Source organism: Carex rostrata, chromosome 34, assembly GCF_964058835.1.
Source record: "Carex rostrata chromosome 34, lpCarRost1.2, whole genome shotgun sequence".
NCBI lineage: Eukaryota > Viridiplantae > Streptophyta > Magnoliopsida > Poales > Cyperaceae > Carex > Carex rostrata.
The window spans coordinates 3619325-3630621 of record NC_135951.1 but is presented as its reverse complement, the minus strand read 5'-3'; the positions used below and the strand labels follow the sequence as shown (position 1 = coordinate 3630621).

General features: G+C 32.5%; 1 long non-coding RNA gene across 1 annotated transcript; it reads left to right on the top strand.

The window, feature by feature from the left end:
• On the top strand, window positions 1-5466 carry LOC144548989 (uncharacterized). Its single transcript, XR_013509533.1, has 3 exons — window positions 1-86; window positions 4993-5090; window positions 5322-5466. It is a non-coding gene; the product is annotated as an uncharacterized LOC144548989 (long non-coding RNA).
• The last annotated feature ends 5831 nt before the right edge of the window (window positions 5467-11297 follow it).

The following is an 11297-nucleotide window of genomic DNA, read 5'->3' as shown; positions in this document are numbered from 1 at the left end:
CACCATTCCTCGAGTTCGCCTAATAATGGAGGAGGTATCCACAGCTGCGGAAAACGGTTCTTCTGACCACCCAATGGACAACTCCAGTTCTCTCTCTCTCTCTCTGAGTGTGTTGAGTGTAGGTGTTAAAGTGTTTGAGCCAATTTTTGTCAAAATCTGATTCTTTATGTGATTTGAAGAAGAAATTCTAATCATATTCTTTTAGGACTGAAATGTTGCAATTTATTGGTTTACCAGTTTATTTGAGAAAAGATGCAAAACCCATTTTCATATTCAAAATATTTACACTTTTCCCTTTTAAGTAATTAATTAGGAATTAGTTTTTGTTACATAACGATGGTTTTGAAAATCGGCCAATACCAAGTCAACTTGGTGTCGGACGAGACCAGTCCGAGTTTCACCCGAGTCTTGTGCTTATGTAATTTTTTGAGCAAAAATCGGATGAACAGTGTTTAACTCGACTGAGTCATCCGATTTTCTGGTCAACTCAAGCCGAGTCAAGCGAGTCTTGACCGATTCCAGACTGATTCAGGACGATTCTCCTCCAGATGAGCAGATTTTGCCTTTTTCTTTGCGTGAAATTGGGTTTATCGGAAGTGGAGTTTTTTATTTGGGAAGAAAGAAATGAAGGAATCTGTGGAGGAAGAAAGGCTAATAGAGACATTTTAAATAAACTTGGTGTATCAAGTCTATTAAATATAGAAATCTAAAAAATATTGGTCCATAATAAATTAGGAGCATCCATAAACTTTTGATAGGGAGATGCGGCACATGTAAGGTTTAATGGTATAAAAGACCCGAATTTTTTATTATAGAAATAAAATAAAAAAATTATCGAAAAAGAAGATTAATGTTGGTTTTTTTCGAAATATAAATATGACGGGTCTAATTATCTCGTCCGAATTATCTGTTAATCCCCTCCGTTTAATCACTCATTTAACAACTTCGACGTAAAAAAAAAAAAAAAAAAAAAAGAAAAAAAAGAGAAACCCGGACGGATTTAGAGGGCCCGTCCCGAAAAAAGAAAAAAAAAGACAAACGGGTTAAGGCGTCCCGTCCAGACGCAAAAAAAAAAAAAACTGACCGGGTTAATACAACCCGTCCCCACCCGAATGAATTACATGCATCACATAACAATGTTGCGTCCATGCAAATTTGCATTACAGCTGTTTTTCCTGGACGTACTCCTGCAAATTTTTCAAATTTCCAATTGAATATATTTGTTACAGTTTGTTATTTTGGACATTAAACTAATATGAATAAAAATATTTATTTTGGTAAGGAGCATTAGGTCTTAACTGCATTGTTATCCCTATTTAAAATATATCGAGCATTTGGCACCAACAGAACCCAACTGGGTTCGAATCCCGCCTTCAGCAGAAAAAAGGGTGCGCGGTGCACAGCCTTAGTCCACATGCGCTGTGAGTAGTTCAGAGGCGCAGTCCACGGGTGCGGCGCGTGGTCTACAGGCGCTGGAATCATATGCGGCGTGACCAGTGCATGCTTAAGTGTTGAAGCACATAATTTGAAAAATTCATCTATGTGCGATCTGGAAATTCAACGGCTGAACATCCTTCCAAAAAAAAAAAGTAAATCAGGACTCTTGCAGGATCTAGATATTAAGCTCCTTAATAAGGACGATATATATATAGAGTAATGCTGGGGTGCTATGGATAGCATAGAGGCCTCTATGCTACGGCTCAATATTCAAGTTTTCAAAATTCAAACGGTCGATCCGAACCATTCATCTTGTTCTCCATATTAATATCTTCTTGGAGACTAAATTTTACATTTTTCTGAATTTTTTTACTATTTATTAAGTATTTTACAAAATTGTTGATCCAACGGTGGCTGCACAAAACAGTAAAACCGTTGGATTAACGATTTTCAAAGTGGCTTAATAAATAGTAAAAAAATTCAGAAAATTATAAAATTTGGTCTCCAAGCAGATATTAATATGGAGAATAAGATGAACGGTTCGGATCGACCGTTTGGATTTTGAAAACTTGAATATTGAGCCGTAGCACGGGAGGCCTCTATGCTATCCATAGCACCCCAGCATTACTCTATATATATATATAGAGTAAGGCTGGCGTGCTATGGATAGCATAGAGGCCTCTCTGCTACGAAACAGTAAAACCGTTGGATAGCATAGAAGCCTCTATGGATAGCATGGAGACCAAATTTTACATTTTTCTGAATTTTTTACTATTTATTAAGTATTTTACAAAATTGTTGATCCAACGGTGGCTGCACAAAACAGTAAAACCGTTGGATTAGCGATTTTCAAAGTGGCTTAATAAATAGTAAAAAAATTCAGAAAATTATAAAATTTGGTCTCCAAGCAGATATTAATATGGAGAATAAGATGAACGGTTCGGATCGACCGTTTGGATTTTAAAAACTTGAATATTGAGCCGTAGCATAGAGGCCTCTATGCTATCCATAGCACCAGCCTTACTCTATATATATATATATAAATTTGAGCAAAGCTAGGGTGTGATGTGCTCACCAAGAGAGTTTGGTGAGCACAACTCCAAAAGTATATCGAATCGATTTCAAATGTCAAATCCAAACTGTTAAAATCTATGTATATCATGAGAGATGCACATACATGCAAAATTTTAAAAGTTTCGAGATTATTTGATACAAGGTCAAGTGATCAAATAAATGAACTTTTTATAAGCTAATTTATAAGTTGTTTAACATATTCAATTTTTATCATTCCTTTGACCGCTTGACCTTTTAACAAATAAAGTCAAAACTTTCAAAATTTTATATGTGCATGCATCACTCATGAAGTACATGAATTTCAACAGTTTGGATTTAATGTTCGAAATTGATTTGATATATTTTTGGAGTTGTGCTCACCAAATTCTCTTGGTGAGCACATCACACCTTAGCTTTACTCTATAAATTTATATTTGTGTAATTTAAACATGAATTCAAAAATAATGACATTGATTAGCACTAATGATATTCCTCTTTTTTTATGAATGTCAGACCTGAAAAGTTATTGAATGGGTTGCACTATGTAGGGTTGCACAAAAAGTTAGTAGTTCGTGATTCAATTTGAATTTGATTCAAAAAAAGTTTGCAATTAATTCAATTTGAAATTAATTCGTTTTGAAACAAATCAAATCAATTTGGTTCGGATCTTATTCAAACTCAAACTCGGTATAATTCGAAACAAATCAAATCAATTTGGTTCGGATCTTATTCAAACTCAAACTCGGTATAATTTGTTTGAAATTGATTCGCGAACTATTTAGGCTCGAATCTCAAATAATGCAACTAATGGATTCAACCATTAATCTTTAATTATGCGGGAACCAAACTTATATTAGAGCTCAAAATTGTTAAAATAATTGTAACTTATAATAGGAAAATATTTCAGCATCGTAACAAATTAACAATAAAATAAGTTTTATTTGGATAGGTACATGCCGTGATTTTAATCAATCTAGCAACGTAAGGAAATCTTGAGTTGGCCCATAATCCATCAGTGTGAATTCGTGAAAGGTAAAAGGAAACCGTGTGAATTTTGTTCCGTGAGAAAAAAAACTAATGCATAAACTACCGGTATAACTAGGGCTACCAAAAAGATTTGTAGTTCGTAATTCGATTGACTTCAATTCAAAAAATTTGTAGTTCGTAATTAATTCGATTCTAAATTAGTTTCTTATAAAATAGATCAAACTAGTTCAGTTCATATCTTATTCAAAATCAAACTGACATAAATTTGATTTGGTTTGATTCGTTTGTAGCCCTAGCACTAAAAAGTAGTAATGGGCTGATTGATTGAGCCTAGCTACCAGAAATTCTAATTCAGCCTGTTATTTAAAAAATCTGATTTTTTTTGTCAGTTTTATGATTTTGTGCCTAAACTTTTAGGTCCAATCTAGACTATCGAGTCCATGATTTTTAAAGCATTTTGTGAATTTTCAAATCGGTACGAATTGCTCGAATTCAGATCAAACGGTATGATTCTAAATTCACTAATTACGTTACTTCAGAGGTGGACGGGTTGTATTAACCCAGCCAGTTTTTTTTTTTTTTTTTTTTTTTTTTTTTTTTTTTGCTTTTTTTGCTTTTGCGTCTGGACGGGACGCCTTAACCCGTCCGTCTTTTTTTTTTTTTTTTCGGGACGGGCCCTCTAAACCCATCCGGGTTTCTCTCTTTTTTTTTTTTTACGTCGAAGTGATTAAACGAGTGATTAAACAGAGGGGATTAACAGATAATCCGGACGGAATAATTAGACCCGTCCGGTGGACGGATTTTCACAACCTGTCATACCTATATTTCAAAAAAAAACCAACAGTAATCTCCTTTTTCGAAATTTTTTTTATTTTATTTCTATTAAAAAATTCGGTATAAAAGACTGCCTCCACTTTTCTTTTGAATTGTTTTTTTATGTTTTCTGTCGCCTTTTTTATTCTTTTTCATCCTTTATTTTTCTTTTTATATTTATTTATTTTAGAAATCAAAAATATTTTATTTATTAATTTCTTCTATTATTTTAGGTCAAAACAAGCTTTTGAGTTACCGATCCGATTTTTTCGATTCCGGCCGATTCATCCGAATTGCGATTCCACAGTCAAAATCCCGATTATGATTCCGAGTTTCAGAACCATGTACATAACCATGTCCAGTAGATCAAATGACTTATAATTCCCTTATAAATGCCTTCACCTGACAATCTTGATAATGTTTTACCAAATTGAGCAATGGTTTTTCAAAAATAAAAATGTTTATGTGTACTTTGCTTGGCATATATTAAGCTTTCCTATGAAATTTTAAGCAAATTGGAGTACTATTTGAATAAATATCATATATAGTTTAATATACACTGTTATAAATTTTAATTTTTCAGTAAAACATGGATCAAGTCTCATCATCTTTTATATACATGATATATAAGTATTCGAAAAGATGATAAATTAGCATACATGATAGAATATTTAGTATACTTCTTAAATTTCTTCTTTTCAGTTTATACTGTAGAAAAGCTGAGAGAGATGCTGGATAGTGCAAGCACAGATTTTGATGCATTTGTTTCAATGATCAAAGAAGTCGAGTAATCTTTGCCGGTATTACCAGATTAGACTTATTGATTTATCTTGATCCAATTCTTTTCTTTTTAATGGCTAAATATGCTATCAAGTACGAAATTTTATAACATTATTTAGTATTAGTAAACATCCTTGAACAATCCAAGTAACTTCACTTTAGTACTTCACTAACCCACTAAATAAAAAATTAGAAAAACGAAAAACATATCAGCATAAACCTAATTTATGAAATTTTGGTTTCATGTGCAGAATGACATTGGTGCTATAGACCTAATTTTTGATAAATTTCTACTGGAATTCCCCTTATGCTATGCATTTTGGGTCAAGTATGGAGCACATAAGTTGCGCCTATGTGGGCCCAATGAGGTGGTACAAGTGTATGAAAGAGCAGTATATGGATGTATGGTGTAATTATTGCACATTTGGTGCTCTCACATTTGATGATCCATCTGATATCAGAAGGTAAACTAAATGGAAGAAATACAATGGTTAAATTAGGGGTGTTCATTGGGTCGGTTCGGTTAAAACCAAATTAAAATAGCTTGTTTATTGGGTTAGTTTGGTTAAAACCAAATTAAAATAGTCAAATGAAAATTTTATTCAGTTTTCAAAAATCGAACCGAACCAACTTGAATTAAACTTGTCAACTGAATAAGAACCGGACCAAAAAACTGAAGTAAATTTTCGGTTTGTTTGGTTGAACTGAAAATGGAGAGATTAAATTTCAAAAAGTCAAAACTCAATAAATACACAAATACATTTAATAATCATAGAAATAAATATCGAGATATATATCAATTGAATTGAAATAAGAGAGATTAAACTGAACCATTTAAACTGAAAAACTAAACCATTTAATCCAAAATTTGTCTGTTTTATTGAAAACCAAATAAAGGGATCCGTTGAACAGTGAACATCCCTAGCATAACTTTATTGATTGTTTTGTTCTTATTTGATTTATTACATTCTTTTGTTGTAAAGGATTATTTGTGCTATGAGATATGGGATAAATACATAGAGTTTGAATATTCTCATAAACAGTGGCACCGGCTTGCTAATATTTACATTCTCATCCTCAAATTCCCTACTAAGAAGTTACATGCGTATTATGAGAGGTACATATAGGACTGGCAAACAAGCTCATGGCTCGTGACCCACTTACTATTCGCCCGTGACTCGATCGGTAATAGCTTGTTCGTTAGTGGATCGAGTTAAAATTAGCTCGCTCGCTACATAAAACTTTATTCCAGAAAATAAGCCTATATTCTTCTCTATTCTAGTCTTAACCCTCTCTATTCTACTCTACTCTAGAATAAGGATCTCTATTCCAGATCTACATTCTTCTTATTCCCCTTAATCCTCCCAAAATCTGAAAAATATTACCCTATTCTCCTATTCTTACATATCTACTCTCTTTATTCCCTCTGTTTTCATGCCTTGTGTTAGTGTGCCAAGAATTTTTATTTATTGCTGTTTTTATTTTATGTTCCTTTAATTTTCTTTTGCTTATTTTCATTATTTTTTATTTATATCAGGGAAATATGATATCAAGGGTGCTTTCGAGTTATATGAGAATGAAATTGAATATGCTGTAGAGAAAAAGAATGTTGAAGTTGCTTCAAGTCTTTACATTAACTTTGCACAATTCACGTTTGCGGTATGATACAAAAAATATATTTAATTGTGAGGATTCAGCTGCTTTGCAAACTGTATGCCCCGATCATGCCTCCACATTGGAAAATAATTATAATTGAAATTTTAAAATTAATAAAATAAATCAGAGGTATGATAGAAATTATAATATTTTAATTAATCCCCTTATAAATTTCTTGCAATTTTTTGTTTTTTATAGGCAATTGGTAGCAAGGATGCGGCTAGAGAAGTCTTTCTTAGGGGGATTAAACAAATGCCATGCAATTCTCTAATCAAAGTTGAGTAACTTTAAATAAATTATTACTATATTTTCATCTGTAAATTTTTCCAAGTAATGATTATTAAAGTTGTAGGGGTTGATTCAATTTGAGATGATCCATGGTGGGACCAGTCATATACTGATTTTAGGTTCGATAATATCTAATGTGATAGAACCTCAAACCAATGAATCTACACCTTTATGTTATGAAGAACGTGAAGAGATCTCTATGTTGTTTTTTGATGTGAGTGCCCTTTTTTATAAATATGCAATTAACTGATTATTCTTTTGTTTAATCAAAGCATGGATCGGTCCGTACTATGAATTCATATCTCTGTTTTCATATGAAAATGTAGTTGAAGACGGATTTTACATTTTACTATTATAAAAAGCGGATATTTGTATCCGTATCCGGTTAATATCCGATCCGTATCCGTCTAATATCCGATCCGTATCCGAAAAATAAAAACGAATACGGATATGGTTTTACCACTATCCGATCCGTATCTGATCCGTTTGCACCCCTATTTTGAGTTCGGTTCGGTTAAAAAAATATATATGAAGGGTTTACTTTCATAATTCCACCAAAATGAAGGGTGTGGATTCATACTTTCAATATGGACCGGGTCTAGGGTAAAAAAAAAAAATTCAAATATGAGAACTGCTGGTTTAATTTATGCCAAATATTAAGCATTATTTGGAAGGTCTCACTATTTTTTTTTATTGGAAGGTCCCATTTTTAAGATAGGTTACACTTTATTTGCTTTCTAAAGGATTGTTTATTTTCAAATAAGTGATTCAGTTTTAAGAAGCTAGCCTCTCTACTTGAAGAAGAAGCATCAATTCAAGGCATAGAACTTGTGTCACTGTCAAATCAAGATGGAGAAACAATGAAGAACTTTTAAATTTCAGATATTTTGAGCGTAATTCAAGTCTGTACGGATGCTGACAGTCACAAAATTGATATTGACATGATAAAAAAGTATTTATGGGCTGGGGAGCAATTGTACCGGAGATCATGTGAAATTGAGAAGAAAATAATTTGCTATGAGAACAATATAACAAGGCACTATTTTCATGTGAAACCCTCTGTTTTCATGCCTTGTGTTATTGTGCCAAGAATTTTTATTTATTGCTCTTTTATTTTCAGTTCCTTTAATTTTCTTTTACTTATTTTCATTATTTTTTATTTATATCAGGGAAATATCAAGGGTGCTTTCGAGTTATATGAGAATGAAATTGAATATGCTGTAGAGAAAAAGAATGTTGAAGTTGCTTCAAGTCTTTACATTAACTTTGCACAATTCACATTTGCGGTATGATACAAGAAAATATTTAACTTTGAGGATTCAGCTGCTTTGAAAACTGTAATGCCCCAATCATGCCTCCGCATTGGAAAATAATTATAATTAAAATTTTAAAATTCAAATCATAAAATAATTAGGTATGATAGAAATTATAATATTTTAATAAATCCCTTTAACAATCAATTCATTTGAAATCTTCTCTTTTACTATCTGTTCTGAATTATATTTCTCGCAAAATTTTGTTTTTATAGGCAACTGGTAGCAGGGATGCGGGTAGAGAAGTCCTTAGGGGGATTAAACAAATGCCATGCAATTCTCTAATCAAAGTTGTGTAACTTTAAATAAATTATTACTATATTTTCATCTGTAAATTTTTCCAAGTAATGATTATTGGAACTTATAGGGGTTGATTCAATTTGAGATGATCCATGGTGGGACCAGTCAGATACCGATTTTAGATTCGATAATATCTAATGTGATAGAACCTCAAACCAATGAATCTACACCTTTATGTTATGAAGAACGTGAAGAGATCTCTATGTGAGTGCCCTTTTTTATAAATACGCAATTAACTGATTATTCTTTTGTTTAAACAAAGCATGGATCGGTCCGTACTATGGATTCATATCTCTGTTTTCATATGAAAATGTAGTTGAAGACGGATTTTACATTTTATTTTTTAATTGTTTTACTACTTTTTTAGATAGCTAGGTTGAAAACCACTACTTTTGTATGGTCCATAATTTTCTACTTATTTTAAAAAATAGTAAAAAAATTCTAACAAAAATGTAAAATTTGATGTCCCAGAACATTTTCATATGAAAATCATGTTGAATAGTTCAGATCGACTATTTGGACTTTGAAAATAAAAATATGAATCCATAGTACGGATCAATGTGCGCTTTGCGAAGTACCATAGCCTCACACTCATAATTGGGAAACCTTATTTTTGTGTACAGTTTGTAGACCTTTATGGAAAACCCGCACAAACCAGGAAGGCGTGGGCCCCCTAACTGATTCCACTAGCCATAAAAGAGCAAAACTAGAGAAATATGAGGTCATATTAGGAGAAAAGGAGGTGATTTTGCAACCGAATTCGGACTCAATAGTACTGAAGGAAACTCAAAAGCCAGAATCAAAAACAAACTTTGCTGTTGAGAAAACAGACCTGGTAAAAGCAAATCCAGAATCTGAAACTATAGACCCCAAACCTGATGAGTCTTAGCAAATAAGCCCAATTCAGGGCGAATGCTCAAAGTCAGAAGTGGAATTGGGTCAAGATCGACCTGTTTTGAATCCAGACCTGGCAAAATCTAATAATCCAATACAGACTTCACAACCGCCATATCAGACATTTCCTACAGGAGCCTTGGCACAATATATGGTCAGTGTTTTTGTGCATTTTGTACTTTTTTTATTTTTTTTATTTTTTTATTTTAAGAGTCTATTTGTCACATGTGCTTGCTTGTGCAAATATATAGCTCATAGCCCTCATTTTACAACCCATAAATGTAAAATCAAATGTATCCTTTAATAGAGAAGGGTTAATTTAATACAAAAGCTTCCTTACGATTACATTTAACAGAAGTTCTTTGGCCTATAACCCTCATTTTTTAGTTGACAAGAGTGAATTTAAAAATTTCCATCTAAATTATTGTGAAAACTATATTATGTTCTCATTAGACAAGTGATTTGAGTTAGAAATTTAGAGATGTGTGATGAACAATAGGAGGAATAAATTTGGAGGGCCCTTGGAGAAATTACCTTAGTCTGATCTCTAGAGTTTAGGTTTTAGGGTTTAGGGTTTGGGGAATGCTCATGCTAGTAATGGGTGTTTGTAATTTTCAAAATACCAGCAACCAATGGTTTCTTCTTCCCTTCATTTATTATTATTTTTTGGTTAAAGACGCCTACTCATATAAACTGAATTCAGTTAAACTAACAAAAAAAAAAATGGTAGAATGGAGGCGTATAATATTCAGGGCAAGTGTGTCCATCTCAGGTGTGGCAACACAACCAAAACCAACTACAACAGATGTACTATTGCCTCCAGTTACAGCAACATCAGTTACAGCAACAGGTTTTACAGAAAAATCAGTTGCAGTCAGATCATTCCTCGCCTAGCAACAAATCTTTACAGGAGAAGCAACAGATTATGTATTACCAGCAAATGTATACCAGGTGTATTTGCAGCAGTCGATGCAAGTTCAACAGCAACAACAGCAGCATTGGTACCAGTTTCAGCAACAGCAGATGGCACTAGCCAATACACCTCACTCTCAGGTATTTAGTTTTTATGTTGTTTATTTATTTATTTATTTATTTGAATACATTTTTATTTAAGTGATGCATAGCGCTGATTGGTCCATACTATGGATCAATTTTTTTGCTTGCAAAGTCCAAATGAGCAATCTGTACCGTTCAACATGATTTCCATATAAAAATGTACATGCAGATCAAATTTTACATTTTTTTTAGATTTTTTTTACTATTTTTTAAATAGGTAGAAAATCACTTGATCTAAAGATTCTTGAGCATTTAAAAGTAGTGATGTCAACCTATCTAAATAAAATAGTAAAAAAATTCTAAAAAAAGTAAAATTTAGTCTCTACATACATTTTCATGGTGATCATTTTGAACGGTTCATATCGACTGTTTGGATTTTGAAAACGAAGATATTGATCCATAGTACGGACCAATGTGCGCTATGCATAGTACCATAGCCAATTTGCAAACAACTAGCAGTCTAACCAAGGAAAGGAGATCCCTCACGTTTTTTTATAAATTTTTTATTAATTTGTTTATAATTTAAATTATATTTATGGGCTACAACACTTGAGTTAATTCAAATTTTGTATGAATTTTGTGTTCTTTTAATTGTTTGCAGGATAAAGAGCACTCCTATCAAATAATCTTTGTTTTGAAATGGATATGTGAGGCAATTAGTGGCTTTTTTTTATTTTTTATCTTGATAGATCTAATGGACTAGGTTGTAGTTTAGGTGGA